The sequence below is a fragment of the Triticum aestivum genome, chromosome 1B, assembly GCF_018294505.1.
Source record: "Triticum aestivum cultivar Chinese Spring chromosome 1B, IWGSC CS RefSeq v2.1, whole genome shotgun sequence".
NCBI classification, from domain to species: domain Eukaryota; kingdom Viridiplantae; phylum Streptophyta; class Magnoliopsida; order Poales; family Poaceae; genus Triticum; species Triticum aestivum.
This window is the reverse complement of record NC_057795.1, coordinates 136,765,834-136,777,923: the sequence shown is the minus strand read 5'-3', so window position 1 is coordinate 136,777,923 and position 12,090 is coordinate 136,765,834.

Below are 12,090 nucleotides of genomic sequence, written 5' to 3'. Positions count from 1 at the left end.
CAAGATCGTGCCATAGAGGAACACGAGAGAGAACACGAGAGAGAGAGAGAGAGATCAAACACATAGCTACTGGTACATATCCTCAGCCCCGAGGGTGAACTACTCCCTCCTCGTCATGGATAGCGCCGGGATGATGAATATGTCCACCGGTGATGGGTTCCCCTTCCAGCAGGGCGCCGGAACGGGCTCCCGAGAGGTTTTTGGTGGCTACAGAGGCTTGCGGCGGCGGAACTCCCGATCTATCTTCTGTTCTGGAAGTTTTAGGGTACGTATGTATATATGGGTGAAAGGAGTACGTCGGTGGAGCTACGGGGGCCCCACGAGGTAGGGGCGCGCCCGGGGGGGTGGGCGTGTCCCCCACCCTCGTGGGCAGCTCGTATCTCCCTTGACGTGCACTCCAAGTTCCCTGGGTTGCTCTCCTTCCAAAAATAACTTCTCCAGTTGATTTCGTTCCGTTTTGACTCCGTCTGATATTCCTTTTCCTCGAAACACTGAAATAGGCATAAAACAGCAAATCTGGGCTAGGCCTCCGGTTAATAGGTTAGTCCCAAAAATAATATAAAAGTGGATAATAAGGCCCAATATTGCCTAAAACAGTAGATAAAGTAGCATGGAGCAATCAAAAATTATAGATACGTTGGAGATGTATCAAGCATCCCCAAGCTTAATTCCTGCTCGTCCTCGAGTAGGTAAATGATAAAAAAGAATTTTTGATGCGGAATGATACTTTGGCATAATGTCAATGTAAATCTTCTTAATTGTGATATGAATATCCAGATCCAAAAGATTCAAGACAAAAGTTCATATTGACACAAAAATAATAATACTTCAAGCATACTAATCAAAGCAATCATGTCTTCTCAAAATAACATGGCAAAAGAAAGTTAGGCTATGCTTCATTTTCGTCACACAAAGATGTTCCCAACTTCTATACCCCCGATGACAAGCCAAGCAATTGTTTCATACTCAAATAATCTCAAACTTTTTCAACCTTCACGCAATACATGAGCGCGAGCCATGGATATAGCACTATGGGTGGAATAGAATATGATGATGGGGATTGTGTGGAGAAGACAAAAAAGGAGAAAGTCTCACATTGACGAGGATAATCAACGGGCTATGGAGATGCCCATCAATTGATGTCAACATGAGGAGTAGGGATTGCCATGCAACGGATGCACTAGAGCTATGAATTCTCAACAAAAGAAAACTAGTGGGTGTGCATCCAACTCGCTTGCTCACAAGACCTAGGGCATTTTGAGGAAGCCCATCGTAGGAACATACAAGCCAAGTTCTATAATGAAAAATTCCCACTAGTATAAAAAGGACAACTTTATGAGACTCACTACATGAAGAACAAGGTGCTACTTTGAAGCACAATATAAGAGACTCACTACATGAGGAACAAGGTGCTACTTTGAAGCACAAGTGTGGAAAAAGAGATAGTAGCATTGCCCTTTTTTTGGGGCCTCTTTTTTTTGGCCTTTCTTCTTTTTTTATCTTTTTTTTGTTTGGGCAATGCTCTAATAATGATGATCATCACACTTCTATTGATTACACCATAAGAATTACAACTCGAAACTTAGAACAAGATATGACTCTATATGAATGCCTCCGGTGGTGTACCGGGATGGTGCAATGAATCAAGAGTGACATGTATGAAAAATAATGCATGGTGGCTTTGCCACAAATACGATGTCAACTACATGATCATGCAATGGCAATATGACAAAAGTAATGTATGTCATGATGATGATGATGGAAGTTGCATGGCAATATATCTCGGAATGGCTATGGAAATGCCATAATAGGTAGGTATGGTGGCTGTTTTGAGGAAGATATAAGGAGGTTTATGTGTGACAGAGCGTATCGTATCATGGGGTTTGGATGCACCGGCGAAGTTTGCACCAACTCTCAAGGTAAGAAAGGGCAATGCACGGTACCGAAGAGGCTAGCAAAGGCGGAAAGGTGAGAGTGCGTATAATTCATGGACTCAACATTAGTCAAAAGAACTCATATACTTATTGCAAAAATTTAGAAGCCATCAAAAATCAAGTACTATGCACATGCTCCTAGGTGGATAGATTGGTAGGAAAAGACCATCGCTCGTCCCCGACCGCCACTCATAAGGATGCACAAGCCAGGTGCACTTCATGTTTCAAATTTGTTACACAACTTTAACCATACATGCATGCTACGGGACTTGCAAACTTCAACACAAGCATTCTTTGAATTCATAATCACCCAACTAGAATGACTTTGATATTATCACCTCCATATCTCAAAACAATTATCAAGCATCAAACTTTTCTTAGTATTCAACACACTCATAAGAAAGTTTCACATATCTTGAATACCAAGTATATTAATATTAAGCAAATTACCATGCTATGTAAGACTCTCAAAATAATCTAAGTGAAGCATGAGAGATCAATAGTTTCTTTAAAACAAATCCACCACCGTGCTCTAAAAGATCTAAGTGAAGTACTAGAGCAAAAACAAAAAGCACTCCGAAAGATATAAGTGAAGATCAATGAGTAGTCGAATAATTATGCAACTATGTGAAGACTCTCCCAATTAATAATTTCAGATCTTGATACTTTATTCAAACAACAAGCAAAGCTAAAGAAAACTACATTGCAAGGATAGCACAACTCATGTGAAGAAGCAAAAACTTAGGCTCAACCGATATTAACCGATAGTTGTTGAAGAAGAAAGGTGGGATGCCTACCGGGGCATCCCCAAGCTTAGATGCTTGAGACTTCTTGAAATATTATCTTGGGGTGCCTTGGGCATCCCCAAGCTTGAACTTTTGTGTCTCCTTAATTCCTCTCATATCGTGGTTTCTCTTTTTATCAAAAGCTTCATGCACAACAAACTCAACAAGAACTCGTGAGATAGGTTAGTATAAACCAATGCAAAACCTTATCATTTTCTACTGTAACAAATCACTAAAATTATTATTCAACATTGAATACTAAATGCCTTTGCATATTTAATACTCCTATCTTCAAATAGAATCATTAAACAAGCAAACAAATGCAAACAATGCAACCATAACAGCAATCTGCCAAAACAGTACAGTCTGTAAAGAATGCTAGAGTCATCATACTTCACTAACATCAAAAATTATGAACTAAAATTCCCACTGTAATAAATATATCAGAGCTCAATATGCAAAAGGATGCAACATTATACCACTCTCTGACTTTTCTAAGGAATTTTTGCAACAACGGTAAACTTTCTGTTTTCAAACAGCAACATGTATACTAGCAAAATAAGCATGGCAAAGGCTATCACTGACTTCTTTATTGAAACCAAAGATGCAAAACATTATTCTAACTAACAGAAAGAAAAAACTAACAAAATGAAATGATGCTCCAAGCAAAACACATATCATGTGGTGAATAAAAATATAGCTCCAAGTAAAGTTACCGATGGTACGAAGACGAAAGAGGGGATGCCTTCCGGGGCATCCCCAAGCTTAGGCTCTTGGTTGTCCTTGAATATTACCTTGGGGTGCCTTGGGCATCACCAAGCTTAGGCTCTTGCCACTCCTTATTCCATAGTCCATCGAATCTTTACCCAAAACTTGAAAACTCCACAACACAAAACTCAACAGAAAACTCGTAAGCTCCGTTAGTACAAGAAAACAAAACCACCACTTAGGTACTGTAATAAACTCATTATAAATTCATATTGGTGTAATGTCTACTGTATTCTAACTTATCTATGGTTCATACCCTCCGATACTACTCATAGATTCATCAAAATAAGCAAACAACACATAGAAAACAGAATCTGTCAAAAACAGAACAGTCTGTAGTAATCTGTATCAAACGTATACTTCTGGAACTCCAAAAATCCTACCAAATTAGGAACTCCTACGCAATTCGTGTAATAATCCAGAGCAGGAAGAATCCGATCAGAAGCACGTTTCTGTAAATTAACAAAACTAAATTACTGGGTGCAAAAGTTTCTGATTTTCAGCAGGATCAACACAACTATCACCGTAAGCCATCCTAAAGGTCTTACTTGGCACTTTATTGAAACAAAAGCTATAAAACATGATTACTACAGTAGCATAATCATGTGAGCACACAAAAACAGTAAGGGTAAATATTGGGTTGTCTCCCAACCAGCGCTTTTCTTTAATGCCTTTCTAGCTAGGCATGATGATGACAATGATGCTCACATAAAAGATAAGAATTGAAACATAATGGGAGCATCATGAAGAATATGACTAGCACATTTAAGTCTAACCCACTTCCTATGCATAGGGATTTTGTGAGCAAACAACTTATGGGAACAATAATCAACAAGCATAGGAAGGTAAAACAAGCATAGCTTCAAGATTTTAAGCACATAGAGAGGAAACTTGATATTATTGCAATTCCTACAAGCATATATTCCTCCCTCATAATAATTTTCAGTAGCATCATGAATTAATTCAACAATATAACCAGCACCTAAAGCATTCTTTTCATGATCTACAAGCATAGAAAATTTACTACTCTCCACATAAGCAAAATTCTTCTCATCAATAGTAGTGGGAGCAAACTCAACAAAATGACTATCATATGATTTAAAATTAAGATCAAGATGACAAGTTTCATGGTTATCATTATTCTTTAAAGCATACGTGTCATCACAATAATCATCATAGATAGGAGGCATGCTTTCATCATAGTAAATTTGCTCATCAAAGCTTGGGGGACAAAAAATATCATCTTCATCAAACATAGCTTCCCCAAGCTTGTGGCTTTGCATATCATTAGCATCATGGATATTCAAGGAATTCATACTAACAACATTGCAATCATGCTCATCATTCACATATTTCATGCCAAGCATTCTATGTAATTCTTCTTCTAGCACTTGAGCACAATTTTCCTTTCCATCATTCTCACGAAAGATATTGAAAAGATGTAACATATGAGACAAACTTAACTCCATTTTTTTGTAGTTTTTCTTTTATAGACTAACTAGTGCTAAAACAAGAAACAAAAAGATTCGATTGCAAGATCTAAAGATATACCTTCAAGCATTCACCTCCTCGGCAACGACGCCAGAAAAGAGCATAATTGACGGGGTGTGAGTGAGTGCCCTTTACCTTTGCCTCCCCGGCAACAGCGCCAGAAAAGAGCTTGACGTCTACTACACAACCTTATTCTTGTAGACGTTGTTGGGCCTGCAAGTGCACAGGTTTGTAGGATAGTAGCAAATTTCCCTCAAGTGGATGACCTAAGGTTTATCAATCCGTAGTAGGCATAGGATGAAGATGGTCTCTCTCAAACAACCCTGCAACCAAATAACAAAAAGTCTCTTGTGTCCCCAACACACCCAATACAATGGCAAATTGTATAGGTGCACTAGTTCGGCGAAGAGATGGTAATACAACTGCAAAATAGATAGTAAATAAAGGTTTTTATAATCTGAAAATATAAAAACAGCAAGGTAACAAGTGGTAAAAGTGAGCATAAACGGTATTGCAATGATAGGAAACAAGGCCTAGGGTTCATACTTTCACTAGTGCAAGTTCTCTCAACAATAATAACATAGATAGATCATATAACAAGCCCTCAACATGCAACAAAGAGTCACTCCAAAGCCACTAATAGCAGAGAACAAACGTAGAGATTATGGTAGGGTATGAAACCACCTCAAAGTTATTCTTTTGGATCAATCTATAAAAGAGTTCGTACTAGAATAACACCTTAAGACACAAATCAACCAAAACCCTAATGTAACCTAGATACTCCATTGTCACCTCAAGTATCCGTGGGCATGATTATACGATATGCATCACACAATCTCATATTCATCCAACCAACATAAAAGTACTTCAAAGAGTGCCCCAAAGTTTCTATCGGAGAGTCAAGAACGTGTGCCAACCCGTATGCATAGGTTCCCAATGTCACGAAACCCGCAAGTTGATCACCAAAACATACATCAAGTGGCACATGATATCCCATTGTCACCACAGATAATCACGGCAAGACATACATCAAGTGTTCTCATAAAGACTCAATCCGATAAGATAATTTCAAAGGGGAAACTCAATTCATCACAAGAGAGTAGAGGGGAAGAAACATCATAAGATCCAACTACAATAGCAAAGCTCGGGATACGTCAAGATCGTGCCATAGAGGAACACGAGAGAGAACACGAGAGAGAGAGAGAGAGAGAGAGAGATCAAACACATAGCTACTGGTACATACCCTCAGCCCCGAGGGTGAACTACTCCCTCCTCGTCATGGATAGCGCCGGGATGATGAAGATGGCCACCGGTGATGGGTTCCCCTTCCAGCAGGGTGCCGGAACGGGCTCCCGAGAGCTTTTTGGTGGCTACAGAGGCTTGCGGCGGCGGAACTCCCGATCTATCTTCTCTTCTGGAAGTTTTAGGGTACGTATGTATATATGGGTGAAAGGAGTACGTTGGTGGAGCTACGGGGCCCCACGAGGTAGGGGGCACGCCCGGGGGGTGGGCGCGCCCCCCACCCTCGTGGGCAGCCCGTATCTGCCTTGACGTGCACTCCAAGTTCCCTGGGTTGTTTCCTTCCAAAAATAACTTCTCCAGTTGATTTCGTTCCGTTTTGACTCCGTCTGATATTCCTTTTCCTCGAAACACAGAAATTGGCATAAAACAGCAAATCTGGGCTAGGCCTCCGGTTAATAGGTTAGTCCCAAAAATAATATAAAAGTGGATAATAAATCCCAATATTGCCTAAAACAGTAGATAAAGTAGCATGGAGCAATCAAAAATTATAGATACGCTGGAGACGTATCAGGCGCTCAAAGCTTATCTCGACAAGTTGGCGGAGACACTGACACAAGCCAGCGCGGACACGCGCGTCGACATCCAAGGCCTCAAGGCGCAGATCGACGCCCAATTGAAGCAGGTGGAGGTGCTCATGACATGGTAGCCGGACCTCGAGGCCCGGTTCGCCAAGCTGCAGGAGTCGGTCTCCGCCCTGCAGAGCGCACAGTCTTCTCAGGCTGCTGCTGCTGATGCTGCAAGTGGCTCGTCGCGTACTGTCGGTCCTCGCGGTCTGGCCTCGCCCGACAAGATCCACGGGCCCGGTGGCCACAACATGCATCATCTTCCATGGAGCATGTCGTCAGGGGGAGAGAACCCATCGACGGCAACTCCGACAAATGGTACGATCGATTCTTAGACTGCATTTTTCCCTCGCTTGCTCGAGCCTCCTACCGCTACCAATTTGTCGTCCAGTCAAGTCATGGCGAGTTTGGGTCAGACTCCGCCCTCCCTTAGTTTTCCCCAATTTGCTGGCGAGAATCCAATAATTTGGAAAACCCTCTATGAACAGTACTTCTCCATGTTTCAAATTAGCCCCTCTAACTTTGTTCCCATGGCCACACTTCATTTCACGGGTGTTGCGGCCATTTGGTTACAATCAGTTCAGTCCAAAATTGGCAATCTAGATTGGGAGGCTTTCTGCACCTTGTTGTGCACTCGATTTGGTCGCGATCGACATCAGTCTCTGATTAGGCAGTTTTATGCTCTACAACAAACCAGTACTGTTTCTAAATACATTGAACAATTTGAAACTCTCATGAACCATTTGATGTCATATTCTGACACTATGCATCCATTGTACTGTTTGATGAGGTTCATTGAGGGGCTACGGGCGGACATCCGTTCTGTGGTCATGGTACAATGCCCCAGTGATCTGGATTCTGCGTGTGCATTGGCTACCTTGCAAGAAGAAGTATCTAAATGCCAGATGCACACTAGAAGTGAGGCGGCCGGTGATACTTCTCCAACGCATCTATAATTTTTTATTGTTCCATGCTATTATATTATCTGTTTTGGATGTTTTATATGCGTTAATATGCTATTTTATATGATTTTTGGGACTAACCTATTAACCTAGACCCCAGTGCCAGTTTCTGCTTTTTTCCTTGTTCAGAAAATGAATACCAAATGGAGTCCAAACGGAATAAAACTTTCGCGATGATTTTTCTTGGACTAGAAGACACCCAGGAGACTTGGAGTGCAAGTCAGAAGAGCCACGAGGCGGCCAAAAGGGTGGAGGGCACACCCAGGGGGGATAGGGCGAGCCCCCCAACCTTGTGGGCCCCTAGGTGACCCCTGACCTAGATCTTCCTCCTATATATTCCTATATACCCCGAGAACTTCCAGGGGAGCCACGAGACCACTTTTCCACCGACGCAACCTTCTGTACCCGTGAGATCCCATCTTGGGGCCTTTTCCGGCATCCTACCGGAGGGGCATTCGATCACGGAGGGCTTCTACATCAACACCATTGAAGAAAATATGCCCTAGAGGCAATAATAAAGTTGTTATTTATATTTCCTTATATCATGATACATGTTTATTATTCATTCTAGAATTGTATTAACCTGAAACTTAGTACATGTGTGAATACATAGACAAACAGAGTGTCACTAGTATGCCCCTACTTGACTAGCTCGTTGAATCAAAGATGGTTAAGTTTCCTAGCCATAGACATGAGTTGTTATTTGATTAATGGGATCACATCATTAGATAATGATGTGATAGACTTGGCCCATTCCGTTAGCCTAGCACTTGATCGTTTAGTTTATTTGCTATTGCTTTCTTCATGACTTATACATGTTCCTATGACTATGAGATTATGCAACTCCCGAATACCGGAGGAACACTTAGTGTGATACCAAACATCACAACGTAACTGGGTGATTATAAAGGTGCTCTACAGGTGTCTCCAATGGTGTTTGTTGAGTTGGCATAGATGGAGATTATGATTTGTCACTCCGATTGTCGGGGAGGTATCTCTGGGCCCCCTCGGTTATGCACATCACTATAAGCCTTGAAAGCAATGTGACTAATGAGTTAGTTGCGGGATGATGCATTACAGGATGAGTAAAGAGACTTGCCAGTAACGAGACTGGACGAAGTATTGAGATACCGACAATCGAATCTCGGGCAAGTAACATACCGATGACAAAGGGAACAACGTATGTTGTTATGCGGTTTGACCGATAAAGATCTTCGTAGAATATGTAGGAACTAATATGAGCATCCAGGTTCCGCTATTGGTTATTGACCGGAGATGACTCTCGGTCATGTCTACATAGTTCTCGAACTCGTAGGGTCTGCACGCTTAATGTTCTGTGGCGATCGGTATTATGAATTTTTTTGTTTTGATGTACCGGAGGTTGTTCGTAGTCCCGGATGTGATCACGGACATGACGAGGAGTCTTGAAATGGTCGAGACATAAAGATCAATATATTGGATGGCTATGTTTGGACATCGAAATGGTTCCGGGTGAGTTCGGGCATTTACCAAGAGTACCGGGAGGTTACCGGAACCCCCCGGGGAGTGCATGGGCCTTATTGGGCCTTAGAGGGAGAGAGGAGGAGGCGGCCTAGGAGGGGGCGCCCCCACCCCCCAAGCCCAATCCTAATTGGGAGGGGGGCCGACGCCCCTTTCCTTCCTCCCTCTCTCCTCCTTCCTTCCTCTCCTACTCCTACTTGGAAGAGGGGGGATCCTACTCCCAGTGGGAGTAGGACTCCCCTATGGCGCGCCACAGCGAGGGCCAGCCCTCCGCCTCCTCCACTCCTTTATATACGGGGGAGGGGGCACCCCATAGACACACAAGTTGATCAATGTCTTAGCCGTGTGCGGTGCCCCCCTCCACCATAATCCACCTCGGTCATATCCCCTCACAGCGTCTTGCGATTGGCGCCATGCTCCTGGAGTGCTACGTTCTTGTGGTAAAAGTTGTCAATTTAATGCGCGGGAACCACGCTTTAGACCTGAACCCCTTTTGCAGCAAGAATTCGTTTGCTGAAATGTGGACCGTAATTGTTGGAGTTACAGGTTTAGACTTTAGAGACACACATCACCTAACCCAATCTACAAATCTGACGTGAAGCAAGGTAATGGAACTAATGATTCCTAGAACAAGCCCTCTCAAATTTGAATACACGGATCAGATCTCAAAATGTTGAAATCTACAAAATATCACGGAGGTATTGTCTTCGGTCAGCAAATTCTTAGCCCTGCTTAAGGGCAACCCAACCGGCCGACGCGTTTTTCGTCTGTGTTCAAATTTTTGGCAAGCAAATTCAATCTAAAAAAGGCCATCGGCCATGTTAGCCTATAAAAAACCATAGTTCATGCCGGCACACTTGCCAGCACAAGAAAAAGACGGACATAGTTCAACCACGCCATACATCTCGGCCATGGTTCATACCTGTACATCGGGGTGGTCAGCAGATGTGGGTGGTCAAATCTGGGGCTTTAAGGTGGTCCGGCCGTTACACATGATGTCAGTTGGATTCTTGTGGGACAGATCCGGGTGAAAACCATGTCTTAAGCCGGTGATGGCGACACCCTAGGCGTTGTATCCTTCTTGAAGGCATCATCGAGGTGAAGCTCCCACCTCCTTCTGCAACCTCTGGAGGAAATCCTTGATCTGTTGATCGGATGATGACGCCACTCATGTGTCATTCCCCCTTGGGGGTGTCATTCTTGGAGGTGTTCATCGGCTCGAGGGACCAGTGGATGGCTATAGCGGGAAGCGGTGTTTCATGTGACGCATCGACGATGTGGAGTCTCGAGGGGGTGGTGCAGTAGGGTCTTGGTGCTGGACGCATGATGATGGACGCGCGTAGAGAGGTGGCATTGTCTGGCTGCATGACGGCATCGACGGCAGGACTGGCAAGGTCAATGCGTTGATTCTAGTTCTAAAGATGGATCAGCGGAAGACGGTGGCGGCGGTCTCTGGAACATGCGTATGTGCTGCCCGTTGTGAGTCCGTTGGACCGCTTTGTGCCGGCGACCAGCCGCAGGGCAAATTGGTTGAGGCCTCTGGTTTTAGATGTTCGGCATTGGTGTGAGGTCTGGGTGTGCGGCCCGATAATGTCCACCTCCTTCATCATGTTGGTAAGAGTAGCGACATTTATTGCAAAAGAGGGTGACTTCAGACTCATTAATGTATTACTTTGTAAGGTTTTATTGAATAATTAATAAAAAAATGGTTGTGTGCATCGCTCCATGTAGAGAACGGGGTTATCCTCCTTTTTTCAAAACAAAATGTTTTATCATAATACCTTTTAAAAAGTACCCCCCCCCACGTCGCTCCCGCATCAGACGACTCGGGTGGGCTGCTACCCTAGCCGTCGCTGAGCCCCGATCTATTCCCTCATATCCTTCCGTCGCCCCCGCGTGATGCCGCCAAGCTAAACTCGGGGGTAGATGGCAGTGGCGGGGATCTCTCCTTCTCTCCCGCGGCTTGGGGTGGGGAGAGGCCCCCGGCGTGTGGAGGTGTGTTCGGTTGGGTCCTGCGGCGCGGCGGCCGGCTCTGCAGCCGGTCGGATCTTGGATTGGCAGCGACGGCATGGAGGGCCTGGTGGATGGCTTGGCTGTATGTGTGGTTAGGCCTCCGGTCAAATCCGGTCTGGCCGGTGTCGCATGCTCCATGCGCAGCGGTGGCGATGATCGGTGGAGGTACTGTGAAGACGAGGCTGGATGGAGGTTCCTTGAGCGGATCCGGCTGAAAACCCTACTCTTGGCTCGTTGCCAAGGCCGGCGATGGCGGTGTTTTCTGCGTCGTCCACTTCCTGAAGGCACCGTCGTGGAGAAGCTCCAAACCCCTATCCGCCACCTATGGGGGAACCCTAGATCGGTCGATCAGATGACGCGACACTCTTGTGTCGTATCCCTCTTGGGGGCGTCATTCTTGGAGGTATGCATAGGCTTGAGAGACTAGTCAATGGCATATGCGGTGGACCAACGTTTCATGTGACGCATCGACGACGTGGAGTCTCGGTGGTGTGGCGCTGCAGAGCCTCGGTGATGGATGTATGATGATGGACACACGTAGGTAGGAGATGTTGCCTGGCGTCGTTGTGGTGTCGACGGCAGGCTTGGCAAATTTGGTGCATCAGTATCTCCTCTGAAGATGGACCGATGGAAGATGGCGGCAACGACCTATGAGCGTGCGTCAGACCGGTTTGTGCCCCAGGCTCGGTGTGTGGCTTAGCTGGGGCCTCTGGCTTTAGATGTTAGGCTTAAGTGAGAGGTTTGAGTATTTGGCTCACACTTCATCAATGGA